The sequence below is a fragment of the Festucalex cinctus genome, chromosome 1 (assembly GCF_051991245.1).
Source record: "Festucalex cinctus isolate MCC-2025b chromosome 1, RoL_Fcin_1.0, whole genome shotgun sequence".
Lineage (NCBI taxonomy): Eukaryota > Metazoa > Chordata > Actinopteri > Syngnathiformes > Syngnathidae > Festucalex > Festucalex cinctus.
The window spans coordinates 28,143,015-28,158,441 of record NC_135411.1 but is presented as its reverse complement, the minus strand read 5'-3'; the positions used below and the strand labels follow the sequence as shown (position 1 = coordinate 28,158,441).

At 40.3% G+C, this 15,427-nt stretch overlaps 1 protein-coding gene across 1 annotated transcript in view; it reads left to right on the top strand.

Annotated features, from left to right (window-relative positions):
• The first annotated feature begins 4,152 nt into the window (after nucleotides 1-4,152).
• The window catches only part of elfn1a (extracellular leucine-rich repeat and fibronectin type III domain containing 1a), a 116,498-nt gene continuing 105,223 nt past the window's right edge, over nucleotides 4,153-15,427 (top strand). The window contains exon 1 of the mRNA XM_077527503.1: nucleotides 4,153-4,397. The gene's annotated coding sequence lies outside the window, so the exon portion shown is untranslated. The remainder of the gene's footprint in view (nucleotides 4,398-15,427) is intronic.

Sequence of the window (15,427 nt, the reverse complement as noted above, 5' to 3'; positions counted from 1 at the left end):
TGTACTCTTTAGATGGTGTGCACACACTGTAAGGCTGCCTAGGACTCAAAATACTTCCATTTTGTGTCCAATATAACAGCATGTGTGTGCTCATGCATGCAGCAGCTTCTGGATATTCGGCCATTTATCACTGAAATGTATTGATCTTCCATCACATGGAACAAGAATCGACTTCTTTGGTGAAATATGGCGGACCTTTGCAGCTGGGTCTGCCACTTTGCTCCCCCGCATGTCTATTTAAGCCCTGGGAATTATGGACCACCGCCATCAAAGCATGACACTTGATTTAATTATGGTGATAGTGATAAATTGCTATATATATATATATCCAGCCATCCATTTTCTTAACTGCTTTCTCCTCACAAGGGTCGTAGGGGGTGCTGGAACCTATCCCATATTTATATATATATATTTGGGTGTTAAAAAAATTGATTCAGCAATATATTGCGATATTACATCTCGCAATTCTCGAATCGATTCAATAGGCGGCCGAATCGATTTTTAACTCATTCAGTGCCTTTCACAAATATACTTGTCAATTGTATTTTTTAGAGCGGGGATAAATGTGGGAGAATCCGATTATGCTCCACTGTAAATCGTGACCTATGTATCGTGATATGAATCGAATCGTCAGGTACTAGGCAATTCACATCCCTAATATATATATATATATATATATATATATATATATATATATATATATGCATGGTGGTCGAGTGGTTAACACGTCCGCCTCCCAGTTCTGAGGACTGAGTCCAGGCTCCGGTCTTCCTGAGTGGAGTTTGCATGTTCTCCCCGTGCCCACGTGGGTCTTCTCCGGGTACTCCGGTCTCCTCCCACATTCCAAAGACATGCATGGCAGGTTAATTGAGCGCTCCAAATTGTCCCTAGGTGTGCTTGTGTGCGTGGATGGTTGTTCGTCTCTGTGTGCTCTGCGATTGGCTAGCAACCAGTTCAGGGTGTACCCCGCCTACTGCTCGAAGCCACCTGAGATAGGCTCCAGCACCCCCCGCGACACTTGTGAGGAATAAATAAGCGGTCAAGAAAATGGATGGATGGATATATATATATATATATATATATATATATATATATGTATATATAGCCCTGCTATAGGCTGGCGACCAGTTCAGGGTGTACCCCGCCTACTGTCCGAAGTCAGATGGGATAGGCTACAGCACCCCCTGCGGCCCTTGTGAAGAGCAAGCGGTTAAGAAAATGTATATATATAGATATTTATTTATTAGGGGTGTTAAAAAAAAATATTGCGATATTTGATTTGATTTATTTAAAAGTGGCCAGTGCAATTTAATATGACACATAGAAATTTGAGTTAAAAAAGCCAGAATTTGTTCTGTTTTTTTTTTTTACAAAAAAAATCAGGCAGCTGTGGTTGCCAGAATAATTCTGTAAAATTTCCAATAGAAATATAAATAGTTTTACAAGCAAAACTGTAATTCACTGCAAGAAAAAAAAAAGATGTGTTTACAGAAAAAAAGCTGACATATGTGGTTTCCAGAGAAATTTGTAAAAAAAAAATACAGTGCAAATGTAAACAATTTTACAGAACAATGTGTACGTTTTACTGGTATTTAATTTACAATAAACAGTAACTGCACCTAAATTTTACCAAGGTTCAATGTACAATAAACAAAACATGCATGTAAATTTTACAGATTAAAATAGTATAAAAGCAGCATGTTCTTGGTAAATGGCACTTCGTTTGTATTGTGCTTTCCTACCTTACAAGGCCCTCAAAGTGCTTTGCAGTTTGACTACTCATTCACCTACTGATTAAGCATCAAGGACAACTGGGGATCAACACAGTCACACTGTGCTGGGATCAAACCAACAATCTCGGAGTTCCAAGATGACCGTTCTACCACTGACACATGCCATCCTGTTGTCATTAAGTTTTCAGTAAAGGAATGTTGAATCTACAAGTTTTAAAAGCTTACAGCTTTAAGATATATAATATACAAGTTGTTCTGTAAAGTTGTTTTGCACAGTATTTTTAAATATTATTTTGACAGAATTATTCTGACAACCACAGCTGCCAGATTTTTTTGGGTAAAAATACAGATTTTTTTTTTTCTTTTTCTTTTTTTTTACAGTGTACAATTAACTTACTGACAAAGTGTTATTACGTAATAGGTTGTGAATTGTTTTCATATATGAAACATAAACATAGCTAAATGTAACATCCGTGTGCTGGTTTCACTTCTAGTTGAAGCGTTTTTTTGTTTTTTTGGCACAAATTTAATATATTTAATTATCTAAATTCACATGATTGCACCAAACCACCAATACTTGTTTCTGATGTTAGGTACATGTATTTATAACATCTGGGAATGATTTTCTGTTGCCAAATTTAATGTAAGACGTTTTACAACCAAAAACAGCAGCACAAGATTTTCGTTTTTTGTTATTTACCTAAATATGCATTTCTGGCTTGTGACAAAATTGGGGCAGGAAAACATTGGGTGAACTTTTAACCCAAAGTTCAGAAGGGTATTATCTATCAAAAAATGCATTGAACAAGTAGTGCCCAGACAGTGGAGCGAAACTCATTTTCTAGGCACTTTTTGGGGTTCACCCCACGGCCTATATTCTCACACTCCTATGATGCCATTTTGACTGCATCCCAATGTTTTTTTGTTTTACATTCTATCTATATTGTGAAAAAGTTCATTCACACATGTAAGCTTCTGTGAGTGAGTGAGTGAGTGAGTGAGTGAGTGAGTGAGTGAGTGAGTGAGTGAGTGAGTGAGTGAGTGAAAAAAAAAAATCCGTGCGTGCTTTCAATTTGCCGCGGGAGTGACGTCACGCAGCTGACACGTTCGCCCGTCCCCATTAGCGACACTGAACTCTTAACCCAAAATATTTCAGTACCTGGACTAAATATGTTGAAAAAAATAAATACTACACCTATAGGTACAATTTAGTCACTCCAATTAACCTACAATGCATGTTTTTCAGAACGTGGGAGGAAACCGACGAAGCACGGGGAGAACATGCCAACTCCACCCAGGAAGGCCGAAACCTGGACTCAAACTTGTATCCTCTACAAGGGGAAGCAGACGTGCTAACCACTCAGCCACTATGCCGCTAGAAAACCAATCAGAGATAATGTTAAGCCCTTTTGTTTAGTTCTGAAACCCAAACCAGTCATTCTGCAATAGAGATTCAAATTACAAAATAAAAATACAAAAAAACTTACCCCAAATTTAGGATTCATTTCTCATAAATTAACCAAATTGCAGGGAGGGGAAAAGAAAAGGAAAAAACTTGAAGTTTCAGTCTTTGTTAAAAATAACATAACAAAAATAAAAACAAAAATAACAAATTATATATGCAGGTTAAGCAAGACACTATATAAGTTGGGAACTGAATAAAGTTGAGTTGAGTTAAGCATTTAAACATGTCAAATTATAGAAACTCTCTCTCTCTCGCTCTCTCTCTCTTTTGAGTTTTTAGCACTTCTAAAATTAAACACATTAACTGAGTAAATCTTAATTATTAATTTAATTTAAAATGCATTACAAAATTTGCTGTAAACACATTACACAGAAGAAAGCAAGTAGCACGTCTATTGTTTTTGAATTAACTGTGAATACTTGAAAAAAAAAGTAGTATATATAATTTATGAAACCAAGGTAATATCTACAAGGGCAAAAAAATCCAATTTTTTCAGTGTATCGTGCGGTTCCCCATTGGCTATTAAGCAAAGATGAAGGCCAAGAAGAAAGAAAATCAAACTGTTTTGACGCTGATGCCAGTGATTAGTGGCGAACTTCCCTCATATAATTGTTTTAATCAATGGAAAGCCACGTGACTTCCTAATTACAATAACACTACATCATCTGTCTCTTGACTTGAGGAGAGTGGGCGTGGCCACGGGGTCCGTGAGGTTCGGTCCTTGAGGGGCAAAGGTGGTGATCCAAAAACGCGCACTTCTCTTTCTTTCTTTCTTTCTTTCTTTCTCTCTCTCTCTCTCTCTCTCTCTGACATTATAGCCTCCCTTCCTCTTTTCCACCCTCCATTCCTCCCACACAAACACACACTCACACGCACACACACTTCCTCCTTTAACCCGCCTCTCCTCTCAACAGTCCGGCCCGCCTCCCCGCTCCCCTCTCCCTCCCTCGCTGGCTGTCTCGGCGGATAGAAAGAAGCAGCCCGAGCGAGCAGCTTCGCTCAGCTGTTAAGCGAGGAGCGCCGATGGAGCTGCAGCCACGCTGAACACTCCCAACAAATATTAATTCATATCAATAACAGTAATAATAATAATAATAATAATAATAATAATAATGATAATAATAAACGTGGATGTCGGAGCCCCCTGGAAACGTGGAAGCTTCTTTTGGAGCATGATGACACTGAGCTGAAGAGTGCAGGTAGGAACCTGTTCTGTTTTGGGACTTGAATGCAACAAGCGTGCATCTTTTCAGCGTGCTCTAAGAATGTGCTTTTGTGGTTGTGAGTGAGGTGGGCGTGTGCACATATCAAAATAATAATAATAATAATAATATTTTAAAAAGCGCAATGGGAGTCCAATTTGCGCTTCTGCACAATGAGTGATTATTGGAACACAGAAGGAGGAACAAGTTTGCATTCAGCACCACGGACAGCTCCGCCGTCTGAATGTCTTCCATTGCTTCGAGTGCAGAATAAAAAGTTGTGTTACGGCTTGATAAATTAAAAATGGAGTATTTATGTCATCTTGCCACCTTAATCAAAGTGTGCATGATGCCAGTATGGGGAAAAAAATACACAATGATTAGCCACTGCCTATGGCCTTAATCTATTCTATTAGACGGTCATTACAGTCAGCCGTGCGGGGCTCACTCGCAGATAAGCTGAGGATTTCGCAGCCTCCGTGCCATCTGTCTTTGGAAATGCTCGCTGGAGGAGCCTCACTCGCGTAAAACCTTGAGACAGATTGATTTTCCGTTGATTTTTCCAGAACATCTTAAGGTTAAATCTGCAAGTTGCTCAACAGAATCTCAGCTGGATGATGAGTCACAACTTGTGTCGGTCTCCTCGCTTGGTCGCAACTTTTTTTTTGCCATCTTCCGTCTCCCTCACACTTCCTGCACCCCCACCCTATCCCCACCCCTCATCTCTCTTATCTTGATTATGCAGCTGATGATTGAGTCAGCTATTTTGTATGCAACTCGCTCCTTTGTGGAAGAAGAGGGAGAGAGATCGTGCCGAGGATACAGAGAGAGGATTACAGCGTCTCGTGACTGTTTGATAATAATAATAAAACATAAATTAACACATTCACTGCCAGCCCAGCAAAAATGCATCATTTGAGGTCTTTTTTTCCGTCAATGGCAGTGAATGAGTTAAAAAAAAAAAAAAAAAAAAGAACGATGAGGAGGCTGCCCCCGCTGGATAAATTGCTGTTTGAGGAAGACAGATATCCTGAGGGGACGGCACTTTGGGAAGCGTGGCCGACCTTATTAAGCGGGAATGGCAATCGAGAATGACACATTTCTTTGGACGACCTGGATGGAAGCATCCAAAACGCTTGCGTTCGTCTGACAGAGAGAGAGAGAGAGAGAGAGAGAGAGAGAGAGAGAGAGAGAGAGAGAGAGAGAGAGCAGTGAGGCTGCACTTCTATGCACAGCGTGACAAAACGCTTAAAGCGTCAGTAAGGAATAATTATGTTTGGCCCGAGGCTGCTCAGGCTAAAGTCCTAACTTTGTTAAATTCACAAATAGGTTTAAACAGGCCGACCGAAAGTTTGACATTCAATCGACATGGAATGCGGATGGAAGTATGAGTGACAAAACAGGGCTAGAAGCTAATGATGTTAATCTAATGCAATGCTAAATGCTAACAGAGCTTGTCTGTTCTGCATTATGAGGTTAAAACTGTAAGGCTGAGTGAGAAAAAATGTGAGAAAAATTCTTGCGCATCAAATAGGAATAATAAAACTTTTGCTCCCCTCCAAAAAACAGGACTGTTTTTTTATTTTCAATCTAGAAGTACCTTGTTAAAAATACAAAGCATTCTGTAGTAGTTAGATGCTAATGATACAAAGCTTAAAGGAATGCTATATGCTAAGGGAACATATTGCTATGTGGTGATTAGCATTTGGTCTATTCATTGGGAGGCAAAGTTTTGTGGAAGCTCACCACACAATTCTGATCACCAACGTTAGCTACAGTGCTAGACAAGAAAAGTTGTCACTATTATAGAACATGAAAGCACAAATCTGTGGTAACACAAGACATTATTCCCCTTAAAGTAGCACTAAGGAACTTTTCAACCTTAATAAAAATATTTTCATAGCTCTTCTGATGAAACATCGACTTACACTGTAAAAATTATAACCCCGCTTAAGTAAAAAATAATAATAATGAAATAAAATAATTATGTCCAGATATCATATCTAAAATATTTGACTTCACAGAAAAAAGTTGAATGACATCTCATGTTGATATAAATAAAACTTCTTCACTTGAAACAACCTTAATTTTTTGCTTTGATCTAAATTATTTTCTTAGCATTTTAGTTACTGAACCAAACAAATTTATTTACTTTTAAATGGACATATTCACATCGACTCCAAATACTTAATTTATGTATAACCAAATAATATTTCTTGCATTTTATAAAGTTAAAGGAGCACTGACTGTCACGCCCATCTAAGTGGGGTGAAATTCATTCTCTGCATTTCACCCATCCACTGAGGGAGCGGTGAGTATAGCAGCAGCAGGGGCTTGCGCTCGGGGATCATTTGGTCATCTAACACCCCAATTCCACCCCTAATGCTGAGTGTCAAGAAGGGAGGCAAATGGGTCCTGTTTTTATAGTATTTTCTTATGAGCCAGGCAGGAATTGAACCCACAACCTCCCACTCTCAGGGTGGACAAGTTACAAGCAAGTTTGAGGAATACTGGCACGCAAAAAAACTACAAATGTGCTGACTGCTTTATGGCATACGTTACTTCCCCCTTTACTCATTCATTACAAAGATGGAAGTCAGTTTGAATGTCGACGCATGATTACTGTTTTCTTGGCAGAAGCTGCAAAACAACTGGCACAACATTATAGCCATAATCAACGTAAACTGAAAGTTCTTTAGTGCTCCTTTAATACAACCCAGGATCAAATAAATAGCTCTAAGCAAACTTAACTGTTTCCTGGCTGCTCCACCTAATAGTAAAGAACCAAAAGCAAATAACCTACGGTCACTCTGGTACCTTTGCAGATGCTGTTCTCCTTATTACAAGCCAGCATCGAATGAATACCGACACAAACACTACAACAAAGGCTTGCTGGCTGGTCCACAAATATAAAGACGATCTGTGATCACCGTGGCAAGTTCAGAGCGGCAGATGTTATTCTCTGTCAAATTATACTGCTGCGTTCAATCACAATGATGGTCACACTGCTTGTTTCAGTCTTTCTTGTTATTCTTGAGGCTCTATTAATACTTCCATTGTGGGAAAACAAGGCATAAATATTGAAACACCTGGGGACCCAATTGTGTATACTGAACTTGAAAACAAGAACACTCTATTCACTTCAATTTCTTTGCACCTGTTACAAATGGCAATAACAAAGACATTGCTGTGCTTATTGTACTTGTTGACTAATGACTGCCATGTAGTTAGGGAGTGGATGTTGTTGTTCTCCGGCTAACAATGTGTAAAGGGACCCGTGCTGGGAGACATATGGAACGACAGCACGGCACACAAACAAACACACACACACATTCCTTCGAAAGCGCAAAACTTCGCTGCGCTGCTTGACGAAGCTGCTGTTGCATCACCTCCGGTGTCCCGTGTGGTGGGCATCCGCGTGATTGAGCCCCCACCCCACCTTACACCTCCCACTCACTCGGGCGAGGATGGTGAAGTCGGGAAATGAGCCACACAGGGAGGATAACGTAATGCTTCTCATCCTGCGAGTTTGTATTGGCCTTGTTCTGGGGCAGCAAAGTAATCTTGTTGTTAGTGTGGTGATTTCTGCCATGTGCAATATGTGTGGCCACATGGGGCAGCATTGGTCCCTAATGATGGTAAACGCTGACAATGAATGGGTGGGTGCTCATCTGATCAAATGCATTTTAGGGATGGGAAGGCGCCTCATTCCTTGGGTGCTCAGGTTGTAGGCTGTAATCGCAGCCATTGATTTAGTTCCTTCAGTGACCATTAGGGGGAGTTAACGCGCTGCTTCCTCATAAATGAGCTGCCCTTGATCAAGGTATTCAAAGCAGGTTTTGTTTGTAGTAACTCAAAATGATAAAAACAGCAACAAAGATAATCTCATCTGCATCAACAAGCGCATGTCTGTTGCAGTACCAAGAAGGATCTGTAGAGACAGCATGATGCAACAGACATCCAGTCATAAAGTACGAAATAGAAGCTAGGCTAACTGTTAGCTTATCTGCTAACTACATTGCGGTTGCCAGCTCTTAATTACAGATGTCAGTTCCATTTGTTTTTCCAGCTGATTATGGAGGGCAATTTTCTTGCAATTGTTGGGGTGGCACAGTGGACGAGTGGTTAGCGCGTCCGCCTCCCAGTTCTGAGGACTCGGGTTCGAGTCCAGGCTCCGCCCTTCCTGGGTGGAGTTTGCATGTTCTCCTCGTGCCTGCGTGGGTCTTCTTCAGGTACTCCGGTCTCCTCCCACATTCCAAAAACATGCATGGCAGGTTAATTGGGTGCTACAAATTGTCCCTAGGTGTGCTTGTGAGTGTGGATGGTTGTTCGTCTCTGTGTGCCCTGCTATTGGCTGGCAACCAGTTCAGGGTGTACCCCGCCTACTGCCCTGAGCCAGCTGAGGTAGGCTCCAGCACCCCTCGCGACCTTTGTGAGGAATAAACGGTCAAGAAAATGGATGGATGGTTAATTGTTGCTTGGTGGAGATCACAGGTCTTCTTACCAATCTGCCCCATATCGCACAATAATTTTACAACTGAACCACAGCTCTGTATTAAATATGATTCACACATAAGAAAGGGATAGGACAAATGCAAGGTTGCCGTTGGTTTAAACGCATATTTCAAATAGATGCAAAGAAATAAAAACCTCGACAATTTCTAGCTTTTAAATCTGAAAGGTGAAGGATGGCGTTCAATCAATAATGCCGCCCACACTTTTGCCTGAAGTCTCCACACATGAACCACCATTGACTGCAACTTTTAACAATCCGAGAGGCACAACGAAGAATGCTGAGTCTTTCCATTATCTAATAACGGCTGTAGCCAGTAGATAAAAGCAGAAATGACAAAACAAAGGGTGAAAAAAACAAAAAAGCATCCGGCAAAGAGTATGCTCTTATTTTATTTTACCCATACATACTTTCCTCTCAACCTCACAATGAATCAGCACCTTCTGCTTGGCTTCATCCCAGAATACAAAATGTGTAGCAGAGGTTATTAAACATATGACCTAAGGCAGGAGGAGCTGTATTATTATTATTAATATTATTATTATTAATTATTATTATTAATTTGCATTATTATGGATTTCATGTTTTAAATGTGGTAAATGAAATATATATTATTAAATTGTATTCTTTTGCGTACTACTTCTCACTTCATTAGATGATTGATTGATTAACTGATGATTTATGGAATTATGTAATTGATGTAGAATTCTTTGTTGATTCCAAAATCAAAAGTTGAAATGCCATCCACAATTTACCAGCAACTGACAGATGTACTGATGATTCCGCTGGTGGTCTAAAGCAGGAAACCTTTTCTTACAAAGAAATTCATCTTAACGTGACAAACAAAAAAAAACAAAAAAAAAGGAAGATTGTTTTTGGAACATCAGTGTGATGTGGAAAGCAATAGTAAGTATCTCACATTGTATGAATAAGGTTTTGAAAAAGATTCTCCTTTCAAGTTATTTTCTTAAAACTTCGAATTGAGGCTCCTTTTTTTTTTTCTTTCTTTTTTTTTTTCATACAAATGCCTAAAAAAAAAAGCCAAAGAAAAAGAAAATCACTCGAAAGAGATATATATTTACAGACCTATTTTTCCCAACAAGATCGGCCAAATTTAGAATTAAAATCTTTTTAAATCTTTTTAAAAAGATTATGAACATGGAGGGGTTTTCGAGGAGGCAATGACTTCGAAGGTTTGTTTATTATTAATATAGGACAACACACACATGCACACACAAATGCGGAATACCACTCTAGCTACCTTACTTATACTAAACTAACATGACACTGTAGAGAAGTGGGACATATTGAACAACGCACCGCTGTACCTGTTCCGGTGCATGAGAGCCTATTAAAGCTCAACATGACGTAACTGTCACGATTCACGGATCTGTGTGTGCGAGTGCACGAGGAAGTCCCTACTCACTGTTACTGTATCCTCGTTAAATTATGTTCTTGGTAGCATCTCGTGATGCAAGACTGGGATTTACCTTATTGGAAGTTTGCATTCACACTTGTGTTTGTTTGCATGTAAATGTCACATAATTTGGGGGGGAGGGGAGTGGGTGGTTCTTGGAGAATTATTTTTAGTACTTACATTTAGTAATACGTTACATCGATTTCATGATGAATTTTTTAGCTATGTCTATGTTGAACGTAATTCTTTATACACTTTGGACTGTAAACTGGACTGTATTCTTCTTTTGCTCAACATTCATGACAAGTAGTTCCCATTAGTGTTGTTCCGATACCGTTTTTTGGATCCCGATACCCAGCTTTGCAGTATCGACCGATACCGATACCATACCGATACTACTCCTCAACATGAAAAAGCTATCCTGCCATTGGTTCAGAGCATTCAAGGGCCAATAGGATATCTTAGATCGGCATGCAGTGAACATGTCACATATCAGTGAATGTTGTGCACGACACAAGATGCTGCATCCAAAATCTTATATTAGCGTTGGAATTAATGGTATCGGCATGTTACTTGTGAGTACTCACCGATACCGATACCACTGTTTTTATGCAGTATCGGCACCTCTGCCGATACCAGTATCGGTATCGGAACAACACTAGTTCCCATACAAGAACATTTCTGTAAACTTAACCGACTAAATGCTTGTCAATTGCTGTGTCCGCCTCCGTGTGGCAGGGCCGTCACTCAAATATCAAATTAGACTCTTTGCAGCTTGAATGGCATCATCCAATCTGGTCAATCAAAACAAGTCCATCAATTATTCATTAATGTAACAGCAAAGGCCATGAATGAATTAGCGGGCGGACGTGCAAACATTCAAATGTGCAGTGATGGCATTGCTTTGCATTTGGCGGGCGTGGGCGATTATCTCCTGTAGCTGTAATACCGTGTAATTTAGAGTTTTGTGAAACCGTCAACATGAAACGGGAGAAACACAAACAGAGCAGCTGGCAACAAAGTCAAACACCTAAGGACGCGCACGGAAAGATTAGCGCAGTCCTTGAAAGAGATGTTTTTCATGCATTTGGGACGCAAAGGAGGAGAAATGTATTCCACATCCGGGAGCTATTGACAACGTAACTGCCTTTAGCGTTGACAGCTGGGAATATTTACAGCTCTCCATTGGGTCAATAGGCCACTTGTCATAGAAATCAATACATGGCCTTCATTCCAGCAGCTGCACGATTGATGTAACGAGCAGACTCTGTACCTGCTCACTGACATCAGAAAAGGTTCAGTACCATATACTAATAACTAAATTTTGTGTTTTTTGCTCATAATGTCAGCAAATTTTGAAAATAAAGACAAAGCTGTTGATATTGGTGACATGTTTATCTACAGATATGAATGTGAGAATCATAATGATATGAATCTACAAATACACAATATACAACATATATACAGTGGTACCTCTACTTACGAAATTAATTGGTTCCGGAAGAAAGTTCTTAAGTAGAAAATTTTGTAAGTAGAGACGCATTTTCCATGTAAATGCCCTAATCCGTTCCGAGCCTCCCAAAATTCAGACATAAATGTTTTATAAAGCATAAAAATGCATCAAAACATGTAACAAATACATGTTACAATTAGATTATTGCACAATAAATGAGAGTTCTGCGTAATGTAAAAAACAAAGAATAGAGTAAAGAATAAAAATGGTCATTTACCTTCTTAATTGCTGTCCTCATCGTTTTTTTGCCCTCTTTGGTTCATGTTCTCTCTCAGAAGTGTTTTTTCTGCCTGGTGTTTTGCAAAGAACTGATCCAAGGATGTTTGTTTGTTTTTTTGTTTTTAAACAATCCTTCGTAAATGTCCAAGGCAAACATCATCTTAGTGAGCAAACACCCGACTGACACTTTTTCTGGCCGATTCTTTTAAACAAATTCTGAAACTTCATGGAAGCTTCCTGTATGGCGAGGCATCTTTTTTCAAAAAAAAAAAAAAAAAAAAAAAAAAGGCCTGTCTCGTCGTAATGAAAAACTTACTGTGCCTTCATCTTTTTTTTTTTTTTTTTTTTTTCTTTGCCCTATGTGTATATTTACAAAGTATAGTGCAAGCTAGTGAAGTGAGTAAGAGGAGCGACCAGCGGGGCCTCACCCAACCCGGCGGGTGTAGGTGGCATGCCCGCCCCCCAGCACCCCCACCCCCACCCGCCCCCCACCTCATCCACCCGGCACCACAATGGGCGGACAGCCAGCGCAGCAGGGCTACCGGACAGCCCACCGGCCACCGGAGCCCGCCCGGGGCGCCAGGAGTTATACCGGAGTGGGGCAGGCCCCAAACCCTCGCCCGGCCCCCGGAGCCCGACGCCCGGGCCGGGGAGGGAGCCCCAGGCCCAGGGAGAGGGAGGTGGAGGGGCCGCAGGGCAGACAGGGAAGGGGGGGGGGGGGGGGGGGGGGGAGCGGGGAGAAGACGACAAGAAGGCGAAAGGGCGGCTGCAGGGCAGGGGGCGGGGGGGGGGGAGGGAGGGCGACAAGGGAAAAGGGACCGGGAGGCAGAGGAGGATGGGCGGGAGGAGGCGAGGAGGGAGAGGCGACGGGGGGGAGGAAGGGGGAGGGGAGAGGGAACCACGGGGCACACCGGAGGCCCACCCACCCCGAACCGCGCCGCCGGGCACGGAGCAGCGGACCGCGCCGGGACGGCACCGCCCCGGGCACCAGGGGAAGCACCCCAACACCGCACCCCACAGGGGGCCCAGGGAGCGGCCAAGACGCAACCGCCACCGAGCAGACAACGGGGGGGGAGAACCACCCCCGCCCGACCACAGGGGACGGCGTCAAGAAAATTGACTAATTAGCATGCAGTAACACCAAGTGTTGATGCTTAGTGCCCACTAGAAATAGATCTTAAGGAGTTATTGAGTATAGTGTCGTATAGTGTGGTATGCTCGAGCCCACTAGCAGCAACTAGGTTCCTGACTATATAAAAATAAAAACAATCAGATACAAAATACCAAATACAGGAGCAGCGAAAACAGAAGTTGTAACGATGTGGTGGCTCTCGTTAACAGGCAGAATCTTGGCAGGATTAAGTTGCCAAATTGAGATTAAAATATTCTATGTACATAGACCATATTTGTTTAAATCTTGATACTTGATTTTTATTTAAGGCAGAGATTTTTTCCATTGAGATATAATTTATTAGTAAGTTTAACCAGTGGTCGATATTTAGAGATTGTTTATTTTTCCAATTGACAAGGATTATTTTTTTAGCAATAGTAAGGGCTATAAATATAGATTGAGATTGTTTACATGGTAGCTCAGTTATTGTTAAGTCACCTAGTAAACACAATCTTGGAGATAAAGGAAGCCTACAGTTTAATATATCAGCGAGCTTTTCCAAGATTGTCGTCCAGAAATGCAGCACTGGAGTACATGACCATAAAGCATGAAGATAAGTATCGGCAGTGTTTTGTGAGCACTGGAGACAAATGTCGGAGTCAGAGAGTCCCATTTTTTTCATCATATATTGTGTAATATATGTTCTATGAAGTATCTTATATTGGATAAGTTGCAAATTTGTCTGTTTGGTCATTTTAAATACATTTTCACAGATTTGGGTCCAAAAGTCTGGTTCCGGAACTATAGACAAGTCTTTTTCCCATTTTAAAGTCGGTAAATACGTTTTATTTGTGTATAAAAATAACTTATATATTTTTGATATTTTCTTTATTGTTGTTGGAGAAAGCTTTATAATATCTTTAACTAAGACAGGCAGTTGGAGCGTATCCTGAAGTGTTGGGATTTGTTTCTTAACCATATTTTTAACTTGCAGATAATGTAAGAAATTTCCCTTTTTTATTTCATATTTCTGGACCAAGTTTGTATACGATATAAACTTATTATCTGAGAAAAGATGATGAAGGTGTGTAATTCCTTTCTGCTCCCATAGGCTTAAATGGAACGACTGATTATTAAGTTGAAAGTCGGGGTTATGCCAAATGGGAGAGAGCCCACAGGGCGCCAATTGGGAGTTTGTAATTTCTAATGCCTTCCACCAGGCAGTCAGGGTGGCGGCTATCATTGGGTTTTTAAAACAATTATGTCGTCTTATTGATTTTGTAATAAAGAGTAAATCTGACAGTCTAAGATTATTACAATCCTTCTGCTCCAATTCCAACCAACAGTTAGTATCTCTGTTGGGTTGTGTCCATAGCACAAGATATTGTAGTTGATTAGCTAAATAATAGTACATAAAGTTTGGTGCCTCTAAACCTCCTTTAGATTTACTTTCCTGAAGAGTAGATAGACTAATTTTGGCTTTTTTTTTATTCCAATAGAATTTTATGATAGCAGAGTCCAGCGATTGGAACCAGTTAGACGTAGGTTTAAATGGAATCATTGAAAATAAATAATTAATCTTTGGTAAAACTTTCATTTTTATAGTAGCTATCCGTCCTATTAAAGAGATCGGAAGATTATTCCAGCGCTCCAGGTCACTACGGATACTATCCAATAATGGTGAAAAATTTAAAGAAGTTAATTCAGTTAACTTAGGTGAAATTTTAACACCTAAGTATTTTAAATTACCTGTAGGAAAGGAGTAGTGTGGATCCTGACTTGTAGGATTCCATGAATTTTCTGTAATAGGTAATAATGTTGATTTTGTCCAGTTAATAGAGTAATCTGATAAGTGAGAGAATTTAGTTATTAATTTAAATGCTTCCCCTAGCGAGATAGCAGGTTCTTCTAAATAGAGTAATATATCATCGGCATATAGATTAATTTTATGTTCTATTGTCCCGGAGTGGATTCCTTGGATCCGTCTATCCTGACGTATAGCTAATGCAAGCGGCTCAATAAATATAGCAAATAATAAAGGAGAAATTGGGCACCCTTGTCTTGTTCCCCTTTGTAAAGTAAAACTCTGTGATGTAATCCCATTAGTAGTAACTGTAGCTTTAGGAGAATCATATAATATTGAGACCCATTGAATGAATGACTCCCCGAAGCCGAATTTATTTAAGACAGCAAAGAGGAAGGACCAGTTAACTTTATCGAATGCTTTTTCTGCATCCAGCGAAATAACAACTGC